The sequence below is a fragment of the Lycium ferocissimum genome, chromosome 5 (genome assembly GCF_029784015.1).
Source record: "Lycium ferocissimum isolate CSIRO_LF1 chromosome 5, AGI_CSIRO_Lferr_CH_V1, whole genome shotgun sequence".
Classification (NCBI taxonomy): Eukaryota; Viridiplantae; Streptophyta; class Magnoliopsida; order Solanales; family Solanaceae; genus Lycium; species Lycium ferocissimum.
Window position 1 is genome coordinate 36,851,835 of NC_081346.1, and position 20,488 is coordinate 36,872,322.

Genomic DNA, 20,488 nt, shown 5'->3' on the forward strand with positions numbered 1-20,488 from the left:
AGGTTAAAAGTCTCTACCTCGGATCCCAAAATAGTCTTGTCCTTAACTTGTCGCGATTCGCTTTAAAATATCCCAATGTTTAAAAATACGGGATATAACAGGTAATTGGTTAAAAAGGGTATTAGTGGGAAAATTAGTTAATAGTTGCTGGATAAGAATTATAAGGATTTCCACGTGTCTAATGACTAAGGAAGTGCTAGTGACTAATATTAACAATTGCTTAAGTGGCAGCTTGGTGAAAATTGTTAATTGATGTGGGGCCTACAGTTATGGAGCGTATTAATCTTGATAAGATCCCATTCAATTAGAGAATTCTTTCAAATGTATACAACAATTCCTCAAGCTAGACATTTTCTTAAAAAAGAAAGTGGGCAGCAATATATTTTCCTAAACCAAAGAACTACGTAAGTTGTAATTAGGTAGCAACAGCAATGTTTTCAATTTCAAATATGTTTTTCTCATGAAGCAACATTCGAATTTTGCTACCAATCACCGCTTCAATCTCGTTGTTCCTTTTTGATGCTTTGTTGAATCCAGGCTTTTCTTCGAAGTGAAGTAAGGTGGAAGCAGAGGGGTTCTTGGCAAATAAAGTAATAACTCTCCTCCTCTATATGAATTTAATTTAATTTAGATCATAGCTATGTTGCTAAATGAGAAAGTACGAAAATTATATCGTAAATCGTATTTGATGTTGTTGTTGAGTTTTGGGTTGTTTTCTTGTTATTCTTGTATGGTATAAGGCTGGATAATTTTGATGAATATACTTGTATCATGTTAGGAGTAATTTTTAGTTGAGGTAAGAAATCTAGAAGGGGTGATATGGGTACCAATCCGAGCTTGTCGCTCGTGGTAAAAAGTTTATGACTTGTTGTTGCTACATGGTGTCTTATTATTGACGTCAATACTTGCTGGATATTTTTGGTTGTTGTTGTTGATATATGAAGTTGGAAGAAGTTAAGGTTATAGGGGAGATGCTGCCCAAATTTATATAAACGAGTTGCTAGCGTGAAGATTTGACTAAGTCTCTCAATGGTATTAACCATATGTCTTATTGTGCTTATGTAAATTAAACTCCATTGTGTGTTGTGTTGGGAAGTATTTTAGCTTGAGGAGATTGAGGTATGTTAAGGCTAATCCTTTCCTTCTTTTGGCATGTTTTATGACGAATCTAGATATAGATGAATGTTATTCCACGAAGATTCCGTTCTTAGTAAGCAGAGACATCTAGGCTATTCAGGTCCTTATGATATCGTTCACGTATGTTATATATCAGATTCCAAGTCTTGTACAACTTATGGTTATAAGGATGATATTCATAACGTAATCGGAGTTGTAATGACCTTACGTCACTCCGAAGGAAGTTCAAAAGATTTGAAGAGGGTTCCCTAATCCTTATGTACTTTCGTAAGAGCAAGATATGAGGTAGTATGCGCATATGCATAGTATGTACACAAGCTTGATTAGAGTATTTAGTTACCACCGAGCTACGGCTGGTTAGGCAACAATGTACCTTCAGTTACCACCGGGATAAGCCGGATTTTGTACATACCCTCTTATTTATAGTCGGATGGGCATGTTATATACATACCACTGTGTTATAGCCGGATGGGAAGGCGCGCATTACCACCGGATTATAGCCGGATGGGCGGACACGTATTTACCCCGAGCAACGGCGGATGGGCGCTATGCGTTCACCATCGAGCTATGGCCGGCCGAGCAGATATCTCATATGCATTCACCACCGGGCTACGACCGGCCGGGCAATATGCGGTTACCACCGAGCTACGGCCGCTGGGCAGCTACCACTAATCGGTTATGATGATGAGGTAGCCGGATAGTAGATAGTAAGATATATATATATATATATATATATATATATATATATATATATATATATATATATATGGATGTACCGTTGTAGTAATTTACATGCTATTGCTCTCAGTGATAAGTCAGAGGTTATAGGTTGATTTTTATCCCTCTTATTTATAACATGTTATTGTTATGTTTCATTTCTGCCTTAAATACTTGGTACATTATTTTATATGTCCCTTTGCACAAGGGACGCCGTTTCATGCCGAAATATGTTCGAATGTTATCACGAGGATTGCTATTACACCTCGAAAAATTCTCCGTCGATGCACAGTGAATAGGATAATGAGGAATACGAAGTATGCGATGTTTCAATAAGTAAGAAATAGCATTTGATGATTCTAAATAGTATTTGAAAGACATTCGATGTTAGACGAGAAAGTTGCCAAGAGAAGGCCATGTATACGATAAGTATCGGAAAGGATTTATGAGTAGTAAGTTGATGACAACTTAATGATGTGTTGGGGAAGAGTTATAACACCCCTTAGATTGTTAATGAAGTGATAAACAAGTGTTAAGAAGGTTCCATAAGGATTGGAGATCAAACGAGACGACGGGATCAAACTTGGTGAAACAAAGGAGTTCCACGGCCAGGTTTCACGGCCAGCATTGTGTTCCACGGACCGTGGATGGGTCCGTGGAACTGCCAGCAGAGAAGGCAACTGGCTGGTCATGAACCACGACCAGCTTCACGGACAGCATTGGGTTCCACGGACCGTGGAACAGTCCGTGGAACACCCGACGGACTGAAATGTTTCAAGTCTTTAAATGAGTTTCCAACTTCATTATTTCATTTCCAACATCTCTCTACTTCTCTCTAAGACTTCTAGGGCTTCATATACATTTCATGAACAAGAATCCAAAGGAAATCAAAGGTGATTATCATCAAACCAAGTGAATCAAAGTAAGAGAAACCATTAAAGTTCATCAAAAGCAAGAAATTCAAGTGAAGGAAAATCTAGGGTTTGGCTCAAGTGAGGTATATGCAACCAAGGTTCAATCCTACACCATCTAAGGTAAGTTTTATGATGTTTCCATGTTGTTTAAAGTATTTGGAAGATGAAACACTTGGATTACAAAAGAATATAAGTAATGGGTCATGAATGTGTGAATAGTAGCACTTTTGAGTAAACGTTTGGAACGAGTTATGATTCTTGATGCTTTATGAATATAATCATGTTATAAATGATATTGAGAGTATGGAAAATGACATTGTATGTGAATGAACGTATTGTCGAGTTATGACTATGAATATGGAAAATTGAAGTGAATTGTGAAGTAAGAGTAATGTAGATGACTAAAAGCTATTGTGATGATAATGTGAATGTTATTATTGATGTTTGGGAGTTGATATGTAATACGAGGAAAGTCGTATAAATAAAGGAGATGCTGTCCGATTTTCTCTAGAATTAGTCATGAATGCTAAAGCTATCCATCATCTAATATGAGTATGCACTTCAATGAAGGTAGAACGTGAGCTTTGAAGAAGAACGCTCAAGTGATAGAATAGTTGCACGAAAAGGTATGTAAGGCTAACCCTTCTTTCATAAGGCATGGTTCTTTGGCCAAATGTTCATCTTCTTATGAGTTCATGATACTTTCTAATGATCCTAGCTCGAGAAGCTATTAAGCCAATGATGCTCAAATGATATGATTGTACTAAGTTCCTTATACGATGAGTAATGCTCTAAGGATAGAATGTAATGAATAACGATAGTAAGAAGGCTAAGAGATAGATATGAGCTAGTATGTGTGTGTGCCCATGAGAGGCTATTGTGAACCCCGAGCTTATATGGCCGGGTAGAATATGATAAATATGTATATGTATATATATATGTGTGCCCATGAGAGGCTATTGTGAACCCCGAGCTTATATGGCCGGGTAGAATATAATGATATATATATATATATATATAACGACGCGCGCGCACCACCGTATATATAGCTTGGGTACGAACAACCCCGAGCCTTGGTAGGGCCGTGCACCGAGCCTTGGTAGGGCCGTGTACGTGAAACACCGAACCTTCGTGGTCGGGTACGCACATCTATATAAAAGCTATATGTATGACATCTATATGAGTACGAATAAGCTATATGTATGACATCTATATGAGTACGAATAAGCTATATGTATGACATCTATATGAGTACGATATATGCTATGATATATGTATATGACATCCATTAGTGTACGAATATGTTAAGACCATGTAAGTGCCAAGTAAGGGCTATGATATGCAATGTATATGATATGAGCATGAGTATGAAAGGAGACATGAATACGAATATGAAAATAGATACGAAAGGTAAATGAGCAAGAATACGAATGTATGTACGCGAGTACGAAATAGAAATGGAACGTCCCTATGGAAAGCAGGTAAGTGCTATGATGATGATGCCATTATCTCCCATCTTATGTATTTCATATGTTATCCATTATGCTTCCATATTGATATTGATCATGCTTTACATACTCAGTACATTCTTCGTACCGACGTCCTTTTGTTTGTGGACGCCGCGTCATGCCCGCAGTGGCCGGGGAGACAGATTTGATCCATAGCCGTATTTTCTCGTGGACTACATAGCGGAGCTCCATTTCATTCGGAGCCGCAGCTTTTGGTATAGATTCTTTTGTGTATATATTCATGGGCACGGCGGGGTCCTGTCCCGCCCATATGTTATGATATGATGTACCCTTCTTAGAGGCTCGTAGACATTGTGTATATGGTTAGATATGTTCGGCCTTGTCGGCCTATATTTTGGGATGTTGTTTTGATCGCCTTGTCGGCGCATGTACATTTATATGGGCATAGATGTTATTGATGATATAGATATGTTGTTGCCCGATGAGATTAGAATGATGATGAATGAAAAGTATGATATAATTATGTGGCTCACCTAGAATGTGATGTATAAGTATGTTAAGGGGTGCCCGGGTGGGCTAGCACCGGGTGCTCGTCGCGGCCCTCAAGTTGGGTCGTGACAAAAGTGGTATCAGAGCAGTTCAGTCCTAGGGTGTGTCTACGAGCCGTGTCTAGTAGAGTCTTGGTTATGGGTGTGTTGCGCGCCACACTTATAAACAAGAAGCTGCGGACATTTTAGGAATGAATGACCTTCTTTCTTCATAAGAAATCGTGCGATAGAGCTATGATGTAAGAACTTCTTGTTACTTAACGATGTGTTGTGTATTTCAGAAATGCCTGTAAAGAGAAAGGCTTCAGCAGCCAGAAGGGCAAGACGGTGGCAGAAAAGCGGGTCGAAAGAGCACCGCCACCGGTAGTAGAAGAAAGTGAGTCCCAAAGTGCGGCTCAATGTCAGTCTTCCCGATCAGTGCCCATATTAAAGGAGCGTGAGGGAGCCTCAGCCCCCGGCTCCAAGACCTCCGGTCCCCTCCACCGGATGCTTCGTGCCAAGATGTAAAAGAGGCCATTAATTTGCCGACTCAATTGGTTGCGGCCCGCACTCGCAGGCCAAGTTCGGGCAAGGTGATAGGGTCATTAGTGCAAGAGCCCGTGATTTTATTAGTTTGAACCCTCCGAATTCTTTGGATCAAAGCCGGATGAGGACCCTCAAAATTTCATTGATGGTATGTTGAGGACGCTTCGGTTGATACATGCTTCAGACACCGAATCGGTGGAGCTAGCGTCCTATAGATTGAGGGATGTTGCGGTATGTTGGTACACGGTTTGGATGGCTTCACGGGGAGCCAATGCACCTCCTCCGGTATGGCAAGAGTTTGTAGATGCATTTCTCCGACATTATTTGCCCCCGGAAGTTCGGCGAGCTAGAGCCGATAAGTTCCTAAATTTGAGACAAGGGAGCATGAGTGCTCTAGAATATAGTCTCCGCTTCAATTCCTTGGCTAGGTATGCTTCGGCCATGGTAGCGGATATGGGTGATCGAGTGCACCGGTTTGTGAAAGGCCTAGGGCCACATTTGATGGATAGATGTTTGACCGCGTCCCTTCAAGACAATATGGATATTGCACGCATCCAAGCCCATGCTCAAAATTTAGAAGAAAGCTTGCAACAACAAAGAAGCGAGCATGATAGAGGGCATAGCAAGAGGGCTAGATCTTCGGGTCCAATGAACGAGTATAGAGGTGGGCACAAACAGCATTCTTCTAGACATTCGGGCTATTCTATGACTAGTGCGCCTCTACGGTATTCAGGCTAGAGATTTGATAGATCTACTCATCCCGGACCGAGTCAAAGCTTTTTGGGATCTCGCTTTAGAGGTGATTCGGGTCGGCGAGGCCACCCGTGCCACGATGTTCCCGCGTGGGAAGTTACATTGGGGTCCGTGCGCATTGGGCTCCGAGGGTTGCTATTCATGTGGTCGACCGTGCCATATTATGCGAGATTGCCCTCGCTAGTGGCGCAGGTAGGACCCGGCCTTCGGGGTCGCAGTAGCCGGATCTTCGCATCTATACGCCCTATGGGGCCGGTTCACACGCGCCGCCGGCCGTGGTAGAGGCAGGGGGGAGAGCCCCCGCCCTAGCGGTCCTCGCACCGTATTTATGCTTTGGCTGGACGCCAAGATCTCGAGTCTTCTCCCGATGTGGTCACGGTATATTATCGGTATTTTCTCATGATGTATATGCTTTGATAGATCCCGGCTCCACATTGTCATATGTTACTCCATATATTGCGGGTCGGTTTAGAATCAAACCGGAGTCGATTAAACCTTTTGAGGTTTCTACACCCGTTGGTGAATCGGTAATAGCTAGCCGAGTATATAGAAATTGTGTAATTGTGATTTGTGATCGCCGTACTATGATTGACTTGCATGAGTTAAAAATGGTGGATTTTGATGTTATTATGGGCATGGATTGGTTGGCTTCTTGCTACGCCAATGTTGATTGTAGAATGAAAATGGTTCGTTTCCAATTTCCGGGAGAACCAGTTTTAGAATGGAAAGGAAATACGGCGTCACCAAAGGGTAGGTTTATTTCCTACCTAAAGGCAAGGAAAATGATTACAAAAGGTTGCATTTATCATCTAGTGCGAGTTCAAGATGTAGAAGCTGAACCGCCGACTCTTCGCCAGTTCCCGTAGTGAATGAATTTTCGGATGTATTCCCGAAAGAGCTTCCAGGCCTTCCTCCCGAGCGGGAGATTGATTTTGCTATTGATGTGTTGCCAGACACTAAGCCTATATCTATTCCTCCTTATAGAATGGCTCCCGCAGAATTGAAAGAGTTGAAGGAGCAATTGAAAGACTTGCTCGAGAAAGGCTTTATTAGGCCTAGTTCATCCCCGTGGGGAGCACCCGTATTGTTTGTCCGAAAGAAAGATGGCTCTTTAAGAATGTGCATTGATTATCGGCAATTGAACAAGGTGACGATCAAGAATAAATATCCTCTTCCGAGGATTGATGACTTATTTGATCAATTACAAGGTGCCCAATGGTTTTCCAAGATAGATTTGAGATCCGGATATCATCAAGTGAGAGTTAGGGAGAAAGATATCCCTAAGACAGCTTTCAGAACAAGATATGGCCATTTTGAGTTCCGGGTAATGTCATTTGGGCTAACTAATGCACCGGCGTAGTGTTTATGGATTTAATGAATGATGTGTTCGGCCCTTTCTAGATTTGTTCGTGATTGTGTTCATCGATGACATCTTGGTGTATTCTAGATCCGAGGCGAACATGCGGATCATTTGCGTATCGTCCTCGAGTTCTTCGTACTCGAGAGTTATTTGCAAAATTTTCTAAGTGCGAGTTCTGGTTGAACTCAGTGACATTTCTTGGGCACATTGTTTCAACCGATGGAATTCGGGTAGATAGCCAAAAGATCGAGGCCGTAAAGACTTGGCCAAGGCCTACAACTCCTACGGAGGTACGTAGCTTTCTGGGCTTAGCAGGTTATTACAAAAGATTTGTTGAAGGTTTTTCTTCTATTTCTGCACCACTTACAAAGTTGACTCGTAAATCAACAAAGTTTCAATGGACGATGCTTGTGAACGTAGTTTCCAAGAGCTAAAGGACGATTGACTTCTCGCCCATGGGCCCGACACTTCCGGAGGGATTGGAAGGTTATGTTGTTTATTGCGATGCTTCGTGCGTTGGGCTAGGCTGTGTGTTGATGCAACATGGCAAGGTGATTGCATATGCTTCAAGGCAATTAAGAAAACATGAAAAGAATTATCCAACCCATGATCTTGAATTAGCCGCAGTGATTCATGCATTAAAGATATGGAGACATTATTTATATGGTGTTCATGTAGATATTTATACAGATCACAAGAGCCTTCAGTATATCTTCAAGCAAAAAGAGTTGAATTTGCGGCAACGACGATGGTTAGAATTGTTAAAAGATTATGATGTTGATATTCTATATCACCCCGAAAGGCAAATGTTGTGGCTGACGCTCTTAGCCGCAGATCTATGGGAAGTTTATGTGATGTACAATCAGAGAAAAGAGGAATGACTCGTGAACTCCAGCAGTTAGCTAGCCTAGGAGTTCGAGTAGTGGACTCGGGTAGCAGGGGAACTACCATTCAGAATTCAGCAGCCTTCGTCGCTAGTAGTAGAAGTGAAAGAGCGACAATACGAAGATCCCATGCTAGTGCAAGACAGAGATACACTCCCTCGAAAGAGGAGTCATCATTTGAGATTACAGAGACGGAGTACTCCGATGTCGAGGCAAAGTTATGTGTTCCTAATGTGGCAGTTTGCGCCACCAAATATTGAGAGAAGCTCATTGTTCCCGTTATTCTATCCACCCCGAGCAACAAAAATGTATAATGATCTTAAATCCATGTATTGGTGGAATGGGATGAAGAAAGATATAGCGAAATTTGTAGCTCAATGTCCCAATTGTCAACAAGTGAAAATCGAGCACCAAAAATCGGGCGGATTGTTGCAAAGCTATAGAAATTCCAACTTGGAAATGGGAAGTGATTAACATGGACTTTATTACGGGTTTACCCCGTTCTCGACGTAAGTATGATTCCATATGGGTGATTGTGGATAGACTCACCAAGTCGCCCATTTCTTGCCGCCGAATGACGTATGTAGCAGAAGATTATGCAAAGCTCTATGTCAAAGAGATAGTGCGACTTCATGGTGTTCCAAAGATCTATTATCTCTGATAGAGGCACTCAGTTTACAGCTAATTTTTGGAAGTCCTTCCAAGAGGGCTTAGGGACTCAAGTGAGCCTTAGCATGGCATTTCATCCATAGATTGATGGACAAGCTGAACGCACCATTCAGACTCTCGAGGATATGTTACGAGCATGTATGATAGATTTTGGAGGAAATTGGGATGATCATTTGCCACTCATTGAATTTGCTTATAATAATAGCTATCATTCTAGCATTCAAATGGCACCGTATGAAGCCTTATATGGGCGAAAGTGTAGATCCCCAATTGGGTGGTTTGAAACAGGAGAGGCTAAATTGATAGGGCCGGATTTGGTCCAACAAGCCATAGAAAAAGTCAAGCTCATACAAGATCGATTGTTAGCAGCCCAAAGTCGTCAAAAGTCCTATGCGGATAATCGTCGAAGGGACCTAGAGTTCCAAGTTAAAGATTGGGTATTCTTGAAAGTGTCGCCAATGAAAGGCGTTATGAGATTTGGCAAAAAGGGGAAGCTTAGTCCCCGGTATATTGGGCCTTATGAAATTGTGCGCAAAGTAGGCAAAGTGGCTTACGAATTAGATTTACCTCCTGATTTGGAGTCAGTCCATCCAATGTGTTCCATGTCTCGATGCTACGTAAATGTGTTGGAGATCCTACTAGGATCGTCCCATTAAATGATGTTCAAGTGACAGAAAAGTTAGTTTATGATGAAAAACCCATTGCCATATTAGATAGGCAAGTACGGAGGCTTAGAAACAAAGAAGTGGCCTCAATTAAAGTTTTATGGAGAAATAATAATCGAGAAGAAATGACATGGGAAGCGGAAGAAAGCATGAAATCCAAATATCCACACCTATTTCACCCCCAAAGAGGGCCAAGATGAGACGTCAAGATCATAAGGTATGTATGCTTTTCTTTTTATGTATTTGGGTCGTGTGTGGCCAAATTATATTGCTATTATGTTGTGGCCCTGTGAGGCATTGATATTATGGGTTGTTGTGACAGGGCGGTAGTGCCATATTATAGGGGAAACTCTGGCGAAATTTTTGTAGAATCCCCGAGTGCTTAACATTCGAGGACGAATGTTCTTAAGGGGGGAGAATGTTACACCTCGAAAAAATTTTCCGTTGATGCACAGTGAATAGGCTAATGAGGAATATGAAGTATACGATGTTTCAATAAGTAAGAAATAGCAATTGATGATTCTAAATAAGATTTGAAAGACATTCGATGTTAGATGAGAAAGTTGCCAAGAGAAGGCCATGTATACGATAAGTATCGGAAAGGATTTATGAGTAGTAAGTTGATGACAACTTAATGATGTGTTGGGGAAGAGTTATAACACCCCTTAGATTGTTAATGAAGTGATAAACAAGTGTTAAGAAGGTTCCATAAGGATTGGAGATCAAACGAGACGACGGGATCAAACTTGGTGAAACAGTGAGTTCCACGGCTGGGTTTCACGGCCAGCATTGTGTTCCACGGACCGTGGATGGGTCCGTGGAACTGCCAGCAGAGAAGGCAGCTGGCTGGTCATGAACCACGACCAGCTCCACGGACAGCATTGGGTTCCACGGACCGTGGAACAGTCCGTGGAACACCCGACGGACTGAAATGTTCTAAGTCTTTAAATGAGTTTCCAACTTCATTATTTCATTTCCAACATCTCTCTACTTCTCTCTAAGACTTCTAGGGCTTCATATACATTTCATGAACAAGAATCCAAAGGAAACCAAAGGTGATTATCATTAAACCAAGTGAATCAAAGTAAGAGAAACCATTAAAGTTCATCAAAAGCAAAGAATTCAAGTGAAGGAAAATCTAGGGTTTGGCTCAAGTGAGGTATATGCAACCAAGGTTCAATCCTACACCATCTAAGGTAAGTTTTATGATGTTTCCATGTTGTTTAAAGTATTTGGAAGATGAAACACTTGGATTACAAAAGAATATAAGTAATGGGTCATGAATGTGTGAATAGTAGCACTTTTGAGTAAACGTTTGGAACGAGTTATGATTCTTGATGCTTTATGAATATAATCATGTTATAAATGATATTGAGAGTATGGAAACCGACATTGTATGTGAATGAACGTATTGTCGAGTTATGACTATGAATATGGAAAATTGAAGTGAATTGTGAAGTAAGAGTAATGTAGATGACTAAAGGCTATTGTGATGATAATGTGAATGTCATTATTGATGTTTGGGAGTTGATATGCAATACGAGGAAAGTCGTATAAATAAAGGAGATGCTGTCCGATTTTCTCTAGAATTAGTCATGAATGCTAAAGCTATCCATCATCTAATATGAGTATGCACTTCAATGAAGGTAGAACGTGAGCTTTGAAGAAGAACGCTCAAGTGATAGAATAGTTGCACGAAAAGGTATGTAAGGCTAACCCTTCTTTCATAAGGCATGGTTCTTTGGCCAATTGTTCATCTCTTATGAGTTCATGATACTTTCTAATGATCCTAGCTCGAGAAGCTATTAAGCCAATGATGCTCAAATGATACGATTGTACTAAGTTCCTTATACGACGAGTAATACTCTAAAGATAGAATGTAATGAATGACGATAGTAAGAAGGCTAAGAGATAGATATGAGCTAGTATGTATGTGTGCCCATGAGAGGCTATTGTGAACCCCGAGCTTATATGGCCGGGTAGAATACGATAGATTTTTATATGTATATATGTATGTGCGCCCATGAGAGGATATTGTGAAACCCGAGCTTATATGGCCGGGTAGAATATAACGAATGTGTATATATATATATATAACGACGCGCGCGCACCACTGCAGTTGGGTACGAATAACAACCCTGAGCCTTGGTAGGGCCAGGCACTGAGCCTTGGTAGGGCCAGGTACGTGAAACACCGAACTTCTTGGTCGGGTACGCAATATAAAAGCTATATGTATGACATCTATATGAGTACGATTAAGCTATATGTATGACATCTATATGAGTACGATTAAGCTATATGTATGACATCTATGAGTATTAACCTATATGTATGACATCTATATGAGTACGATTAAGCTATTATAACATATATGACACGACTACGCTATGTATACGACATCAATTAGAGCATGAATATGTTAAGACAATGTAAGTGCCAAGTAAGGGCTATATATATGCAATGTATATGATATGAGTATGAATATGAAAGGAGATATGAATATGAGTACGAAAATAGATACAAAAGGTAAGTGAGCAAGAATACGAATGTATGTACGCGAGAACGAAATAGAAATGGAACGTCCCTAAGGAACATGTAAGTGCTATGATGATGATGCCATTATCTCCCATCTTATGTATTTCATATGTTATCCATTATGCTTCCACATTGATATTGATCATGCTTTACATACTCAGTACATTCTTCGTACTGACGTCCTTTTGTTTGTGGACGCTGCGTCATGCCCGCAGGTGGCCAGGGAGACAGACTTGATCCATAGCTGTATTTTCTCAGGGACTACATAGCAGAGCTCCTTTTCATTCGGAGTTGCAACTTTTTGTATAGATTCTTTTGTGTATATATTCATGGGCACGGCGGGGTCCTGTCCCGCCCATATGTTATGATATGATGTACCCTTCTTAGAGGCTCGTAGACATTGTGTATATGGTTAGATATGTTCGGCCTTGTCGGCCTATATTTTGGGATTTTGTTTTGATCGCCTTGTCGGCGCATGTACATTTATGTGGGCATAGATGCCATTGATGAAATAGATATGTTGTTGCCCGATGAGATTAGAATGATGATGAATGAAAAGTATGATATAATTATGTGGCTCACCTAGAATATGACGTAAGGGGTGCCCGGGTGGGCTAGCACCGGGTGCCCGTCGCGGCCCTCAAGTTGGGTCGTGACAATTGCACCAGTAGGATTTATCGAGTACCAGCCAGCGTGGTAAGCTCCATGTCATTCGGAGTTACTAGGGTTAGAGTTTTGTGTATATGCAGTATAGGTGGGCCGGGGCCCTGTCCCGACCGTGTTTTGTATTACACTTAGGTAGAGGCTTTTAGACTTGTGTGGTCAGTTCAGTACGTCACTATGGAGGCCTTGTTGGCCCTTGTATATGTCTAGTATGAGTTATTACTGCTTACAGAGAAGTATACTGGCCTAGTCGGCTAGGTAGCTATTCATGTACGCATTGGGATGGTCCCATCTTTTTGAGTTAGTCTAAAGTACAGATGTTGTAGTATGAGGCCTCATCGGCCCAAATATGATATTATGTTTTATAGGTTAACGTCCTGGGCCTTATTTGTCTTCCGAGAAATAGAGGATACGAGTTACAGTTTGGTTCACTCGGCCATAGTAAGGTGTCGAGAGCCAATCACGATACGAGTTACAGTTTAGGTCGCTCGGCCCTAGTAAGGTTTCGGGTGCCAATCACGCCTCACCTAGGTTGTAGTGTGATAAAGTGGTATCAGAGCAGGTCTATCCTAGGGAGTCCATAAGCCGTGTCTAGTAGAGTCTTGTTTATAGATGTGTTGTGCACCACATTATATAAACAAGGAGCTACAGGGCATTTAGGAAATGGTTATCCTTCTTTCAAATTCATATCATGCTATAGAGCTGAGTTATAAGAGTTTGAGTCAGGACTTATGTTTGCTAATGATACAGAGATGCTTGTAATTAGAAATATTTCAGCTAGCCAGAGGGCTAGTACAACAGCAGGTAAGGGCACTAGTAAGGAAAAGTTCTTGATTATGTGGCCCAGTTTGAAGCCCTATCAGATCTGTTGCCGAATGTGTGAATCTCATGCTTAAGACCCTAGGATAGAGATATCTAAAACACTTCCATGACATTGAGATAATTATAGAGGCCGTGTTCCAGCAGACATCGTTTAAATTATAGGAGACGTGCTAAAGAGACAGACCACATAACTATCTTAGACTGACAAATCAGATGTGATTATAGTAACAGTACTATGGAGGTGTAAAGACACCGCAAGATTGTAGTTCATTCATATACTTTTCATGTTACACCTCGAAAAATTCTCCGTTAGAGTACGGTGAGTAGACGAGTGAGGGGTATGATGTCTACGAGGGTTGGATGAGTAAGAGATAGTATTCGATGATCCTAATTAAGATTTCCAAAGACATCCGAGCTACGGGAAGAAAGTTGTTAAGGGAAGTGGGTCGCGAGTCGAGTGTAACGGATAAGAATTTCGAGTATTAAGTTAATGATGTCTTAATGACCCTTTGAGGAAGAGTTATAACGTCCCTTAGAATGGTATTGAAGTAAGGAACAAGTGTTAAGAAGGTCCCATAAGGATCGGAGATCAAACGAGTCGACGAAACGATTTCGAAAATTGGACCAACCTACGGCCGACATATGCGGCCGTATAAAATGTACGGACCGTATGTCCAACCGTAGATTCGATCCGGTTGAGCATACTACATAGGACCAGATCTACGGCCGACATACGACCGTATAAAACATACGGACCGTATGTTGGTCCGTATGTTCGATGGCAATCAAGTTCATTTTTATATAAGGGACCCTTTTCATTTCATTTTCATTTCCCACTTCACCTCCACACTTCAAGAAAGCTCTAGAACCATCCAAACACTTCATCCATGAGAAATCAATAGAAATCAAGGATCAACAATAAGAAATCAAGAGAATCAAGTGAAGGAAACCCATTAGAAGTCATCCACATCAAGAAATCCCAAGAGGGATAAAGTAGGGTTTTGGTTCTAAGGGTGAATCACCATTCCAAGCGTATTCCTCCATCATCTAAGGTAAGTTTCATTACCTTTACATGATATTTGAAGTATTATTAAGTTAAGACTCATGGATTGTAGAAGTGTATAGCAAATAGGTCATCAAATGTGTGAATAGTATTGCTAGTATGTGATAGTTGAATTGAATCATGGAAATGGATATGTTGATGTCATGAATGTGTCATAAATGACCTATAGAACATGAAATAAGCATTGGGTATGAAAGAATACGATGATGGACTTTTAGTCGTGAATATGGTAATTGAAGTAGAATTGTGAAATGTGAGTTGCGTAAATGAATGACGATTGTTGTTAGTGATGTTGTGATTGTCGTTATGAATGTTGGGAGTTGATATGGAATATGGCGGAAAGTAGTTGTCACGACCCAACCCCGTAGGCCGTGACTAGTGCCCGAGTTGGGCACCCAAACACACTCATCAAATCCGAATCACACATAGATAGGTTATACAGACACAAATATCAACGCTGTCTCAGGTTATATCAAACTGTCTCAGACACTTCTCAAACACAACCATATATATATCAAAAGCCGACAAGGCTATCATATGGCGCAACGGCCCAAAGCATATACAAATGCAAGCCAAAAGGTTCCACGGCGAACGGGATCGCCAACATATAACGCACAAACACACACATCTACTTAGGCACAACCCACATATATGTCTACGGACCTTCAAATCACAACGAAATCATATGATGGGACGGGGCCCCGCCTCAACCCCGAATGGACAAATACATATGCCACGAACGAATATGTACCAAAAGGTGGGCTCCGGAACAAGGAGCACTCCAAGACCGCTGATGTGAATCCTAAGCCAGTGGATCACCAAAATCTGTACCTGCGGGCATGAAACGCAGCCCCCGAAGAAAGGGGGTCAGTATTAAATATGTACTGAGCATGTAAAGCATGGAATACCGTAAACGAAATCGTGCTGAAATGAGGAGGGCAGGAAAGTAGCACCATAACCAGAAAATCATAACACTTTCCTTTGAAACATAAATCATACGTATCCATTTCATATACATGTTATATCCCGTATTTCGTACATTGGGACAATCCGGGTTAACCATGAAAAGTTAGGGACAGAACCATTCCGGGATATGAAGTCGGGACTTTTGACCTTCGATTTCATTTTAGGACCTAAGTTGTGCATGAATTTGTTGGCATGGAACAATTAGGGAAATTTGGGACCAAAAGTGGAATAATTGGAAGTTGAGAATTATTGAATTCATGGCCATGTTGGCCGTGTGGATGGTAGATGGTCCCACACATTTTTGTGGCCAAATTTAATTGGTCCAACACATGTGTGGGCCATGGACACATGTATAATTCATGAGAGGGCTTAAAAGATGACTAAGTATTCATCTTTCAACATTCCAACACTTAGAAAAAAAAGAGGAGAAAGTTGAAGAACAACCACAACCATTCGGCCAAAGGGAGGAAAAACCAAGTCAAAATTTAGCAATTCAAAAAATATTTCTTTGACGCAAATCCACTAATTGGAGGTCCCTAAGTAGCGTGGAAGTGTTGTTTGGGTCATCAAACCATCCGTTGTGTAGATCGCAAACCCTAGCCTAATTGTGAAGTTGAAGAAGAAAGGTAAGATTTAATCTTGTTTTATGTGTTATGAATAGTGTATGCATATTGTAGTATGTTGAAATGGATGAAAATCATGAAATATGACATGTTGGAGTTGAGCCGTGTAGGGTGTGTATGGTCGTGTAAGTGTGTGTGTTGTGTTGAGGTGATGAATTAATTTTATGTAGCATGTTTAGTTGTGTAGTGTGAAGAAATGAATGAGAATCACCAATATGTGCATGTGTAGTGTGGCCGAATATAGGTCATAACATATGACAAGAATGAATTAATATTACTTAGTATTTTAGTTGTCGTCGTTATGGATTTTATGGTGAAAGTGAAAGTCTAATGGTTTGAATTGATGTTGTAATGGTTACGGGCTGATTTGGAGAATTATGTGCATTTAATGTAATTGTTATATTTATGAGAATGGCATTGTTAGAGTGTGGATTATTGGTGCAAATTACGATTCGGAAGTTAGAAATGTATTATGGATGTGGTCCTCGGGTTTGGGCAGTCTTCGGGTAAATTGGAGAGGTATTTGGGATGTTTGAAATATTGTATGAATTGTTTACGATGTCTTTGAATATTGTTGGCATGGGTTCGGGTTGGTATTTGAATGTATAAGCGTTGATGTTGGCTTGAAGGTAAGCCGTTGAATTGAATATAATGAAGGTTGTTAAATGATGTAAAAGAGGGTTATTTATGTTATATTGCTTTTTGGGTTGATTATTGATGTTTCTAGTTAGGTTTTTGGTGTTGTGTTGTTGATTTGGCCGAGTTAAATTCTCGGGGTTGGTCTATTTACAAGGAAATCTTTGCCCAAATTTCCGTAGAATTATGTGTTAGTTTGGAAATGAACTCTTAAATACTTATAGTTGACATTGGCATTTATTGATGTTATGTAGACCTCGGGGAGTCCGAGACATAGGTTGGAGTTTGGATTAGCTTGGAGAACAGACGAGGTATGTAAAGCTCAATCCTTCCTTCTTTTGGCATGCCTTAGTCGTAAATAGGCTATGACACGAGCCTCGAGGAAATTCTACTCTCACGATCCGACCTTGTCTGCGATTCCTGTTTGTTTCTTGGTCTTCGTATGCATGATATGATGTATATTGGCCCCTATATCTTTTGTATGACTAAGTTTTAAAAGTTGCATAAAAGTTTAGTTTTTAAAGAGTTTTGTTCCTAAAGGATTCCGAAAACTACGAAAGTCCGTAACTTTCACAGACGGAACCGGATCGCTTCGATATGTTCAAAAATGATTCCATGATGTATGATGACTACGCTTCCCATAGGCGGGCCCGGTTCGGGTCGACACCCCTCCGTAGGCCCCGCGACTTTCCTTATGTACTTCTGACGATTTTTGAAAGGATATGATGCGACTATTATTCCGATTTCAAGAACGATCAGTTTACTTATCCTTTGAGTTTTCAATAATGATTCGATAACATATGATGACTATGATTTTCGTAGGCGGGTCCGGATTGAGTGGACGCTCGTCCGTGAGTCCCGCGACCTTCTTTTGTATAATTCTGACGGATTTTGAAAGAATTCGATATGACTATCTTCCCAACCCCCGAGTATGATTACTTACTTGTCTGTTGAGTCTGAAACAAGGATTTCTATGTATGTGATTTTGATACGTAACTACGGTTTCTGAAGTTCGGTTTGATATGTTCCCAAGTGACGTTCGGGAGAAAATCTGATTTGGCTACTGTTTTGGCCTATAAACGATAGTTCGTTTCGATTAACCTACTAAGTCTTTGAAAATGTTTTAAACTGTATTTGGCTACTTATAATTCTGCTCGTGCATTCTGTTGTTACATTTTTCGCCGAGTCCCGGGCCGGTATGTGATGTGATGTTGCCGCTGGATTCTTGACCGCGGTATGTGATGTGATGTTGCCGCTGGATTCTTGGCCGCGGTATGTGATGTTGCCGCTGGATTCTTGACCGCGGTATGTGTATGTGTGATATTGACCGCTGGGTACTTGACCGCGGTATGTGTATATGTGATTTCGACAGTCTGGATTATGATCAGTCGGTTAATGTCAGCTTATATAAAATGTTTGATTGTCCGTACATATGAGATAGAGACGCTTACAAAAGAAAGCTAAGCATTTTGGCATCTGGATATGCACTTACTTTCGTATTGCCTGTTATGACTCGGATTGCTTATCGTATCTTTTGCTTTGCATACTCGCACATATTCCGTACCGACCCCTGTCTTCGGGGGTGCGTTTCATGCCCGCAGGCTGTGACGCACCGTCCCGTGATCCGCCGCCTAGGACACCTTTTTCTCGCTTCGGAGCGCTCCCTTTATTCCGGAGCCTACATTTTGGTATATATTCTTCCGTTGTACATGTATCTGTGTATTCAGGGGTACGGCGGGGCCCTGTCTCGTCATATGATTCGTTGTTCGTTTAGAGGTCCGTGGACACAGATGTGGGTTATGTACGCTTTTGTTCGGACGCGTTGAGTAAGTTGTGTTTGGGCGGCCTTGTCGACGTACGTATGTATGTTTTGATACGTTGTGTATATTATGATAGCCCTCCGGCTTCCGGGATATATGTATGTTTATATTTGAGACAGCTTGAGACAAAGGCTGATATTTGTATACGTATAAGCTATCTATATGCGATTCTCGTTTGATAAATGTGTTTGGGTGCCGCCGGCACTAGTCGCGGCCACGGGGTTGGGTCGTGACACACTCATCACGGACCGAGAAACGAGTCGAAAATCATCTCGTACACATGCATAGATATAACGTGCCCCGCCCTCTAGTGAGGGGCGTGGTAAAAAACCATCGATACATATACATATAACGTGCCCCGCCCTTTAATGAGGGACGCGGTAAGTAAAATCATCATATCATGTACATATAACGTGCCCCGCCTCTAGTGAGGGACGCAAAGAATGAAGTCATCATATGCCATCCTGGCCACCTCCCCATATCATCATATCATTAACATATCATATAACATGCCCCGCCCTCTAGTGAGGGGCGCGGTGAATCATCGTAGAATCGTGCACAAATACATGTCCCGGCCGCTAGAAGGAAAGAGATCATAATAGCTCGCACGAGCGCAGTAGTGAGAAACCATATACGCAAATCATCATCACAGACTCAACAACATAATCAAACGAAATCTCATTTAAAAGCTAAATAACAGTCAAGTCAAGTTCCTTCCGAAAAACCATTCGAGAACATATCAAGTAGCACTTTAGAAATTGTAGGTACGTGGCAAGATCATATGACATAGCTTGTGAAAATCAAAAACATAGTCGTCATTACAGACTCAATAAAATAGTCGGAGCGAACTATTATTCCAAAACCAAGACAGTAGTCAAATCGAATTTTCTTTCGAACACCACTCGGGAACATATCAACCCAAACTTCAGAAACCATAACTATGTATCAAATTCATATGCATAAGATCATTATCATAAACTCAAAAGGTAAGTAAACTGATCGTACTTGAAATTGGGGTCATAATCATATTCTTTCAAAAGTCATCTGAAGTACATAAAGGAAAATCGCGGGGCCCATGGACGGGTGTCGACCCAGTCGGGCCCGCTTATGGAAAACATAGTCATCATACATCGTGGAAACATTTTTGAACATATCGAAGCGATTCGGTTCTTTCTACGGAAGTTACGGTCGTTCGTAGTTACGGAGCTCTTTAAAAATACAAAACTTTTTATGCAACAATTAAAAAGGCAAATATTCCAAAGACATAAGGGCCAATATTTCATCATATTACGAATACCAAAGATAAGATGCAAATAAAAAAAATCGTAGGCATACTCGGATCGCAAGAACAGAGTTTCCTCGAGATTCGTGTCATAGCCTATTTACGACTAAGGCATGCCAAAAGAAGGAAAGGCTGAGCTTTACATACCTCGATCGCTCTCAACGCTAATCCAACTCAAGCTAATTCCAACCTACGTCTCGGGCTGCCCAAGGTCTACAAATAAGTCATAATATGCCAAACATTAGCTATAGACATTTGGGCATTTAATTCCAAACTAGCCCTTAATTCTACAGAAATTTGGGCAGCATTTCCCCTGTAAATAGACCAACCCCGAGAATTTAACTCGGCCAAATCAACAACAACAACATCAACAACCAACCTAGCAACATTAATAATCAATCCAAAAGGCAATATAACATTAGTAACTCTCTTTTACA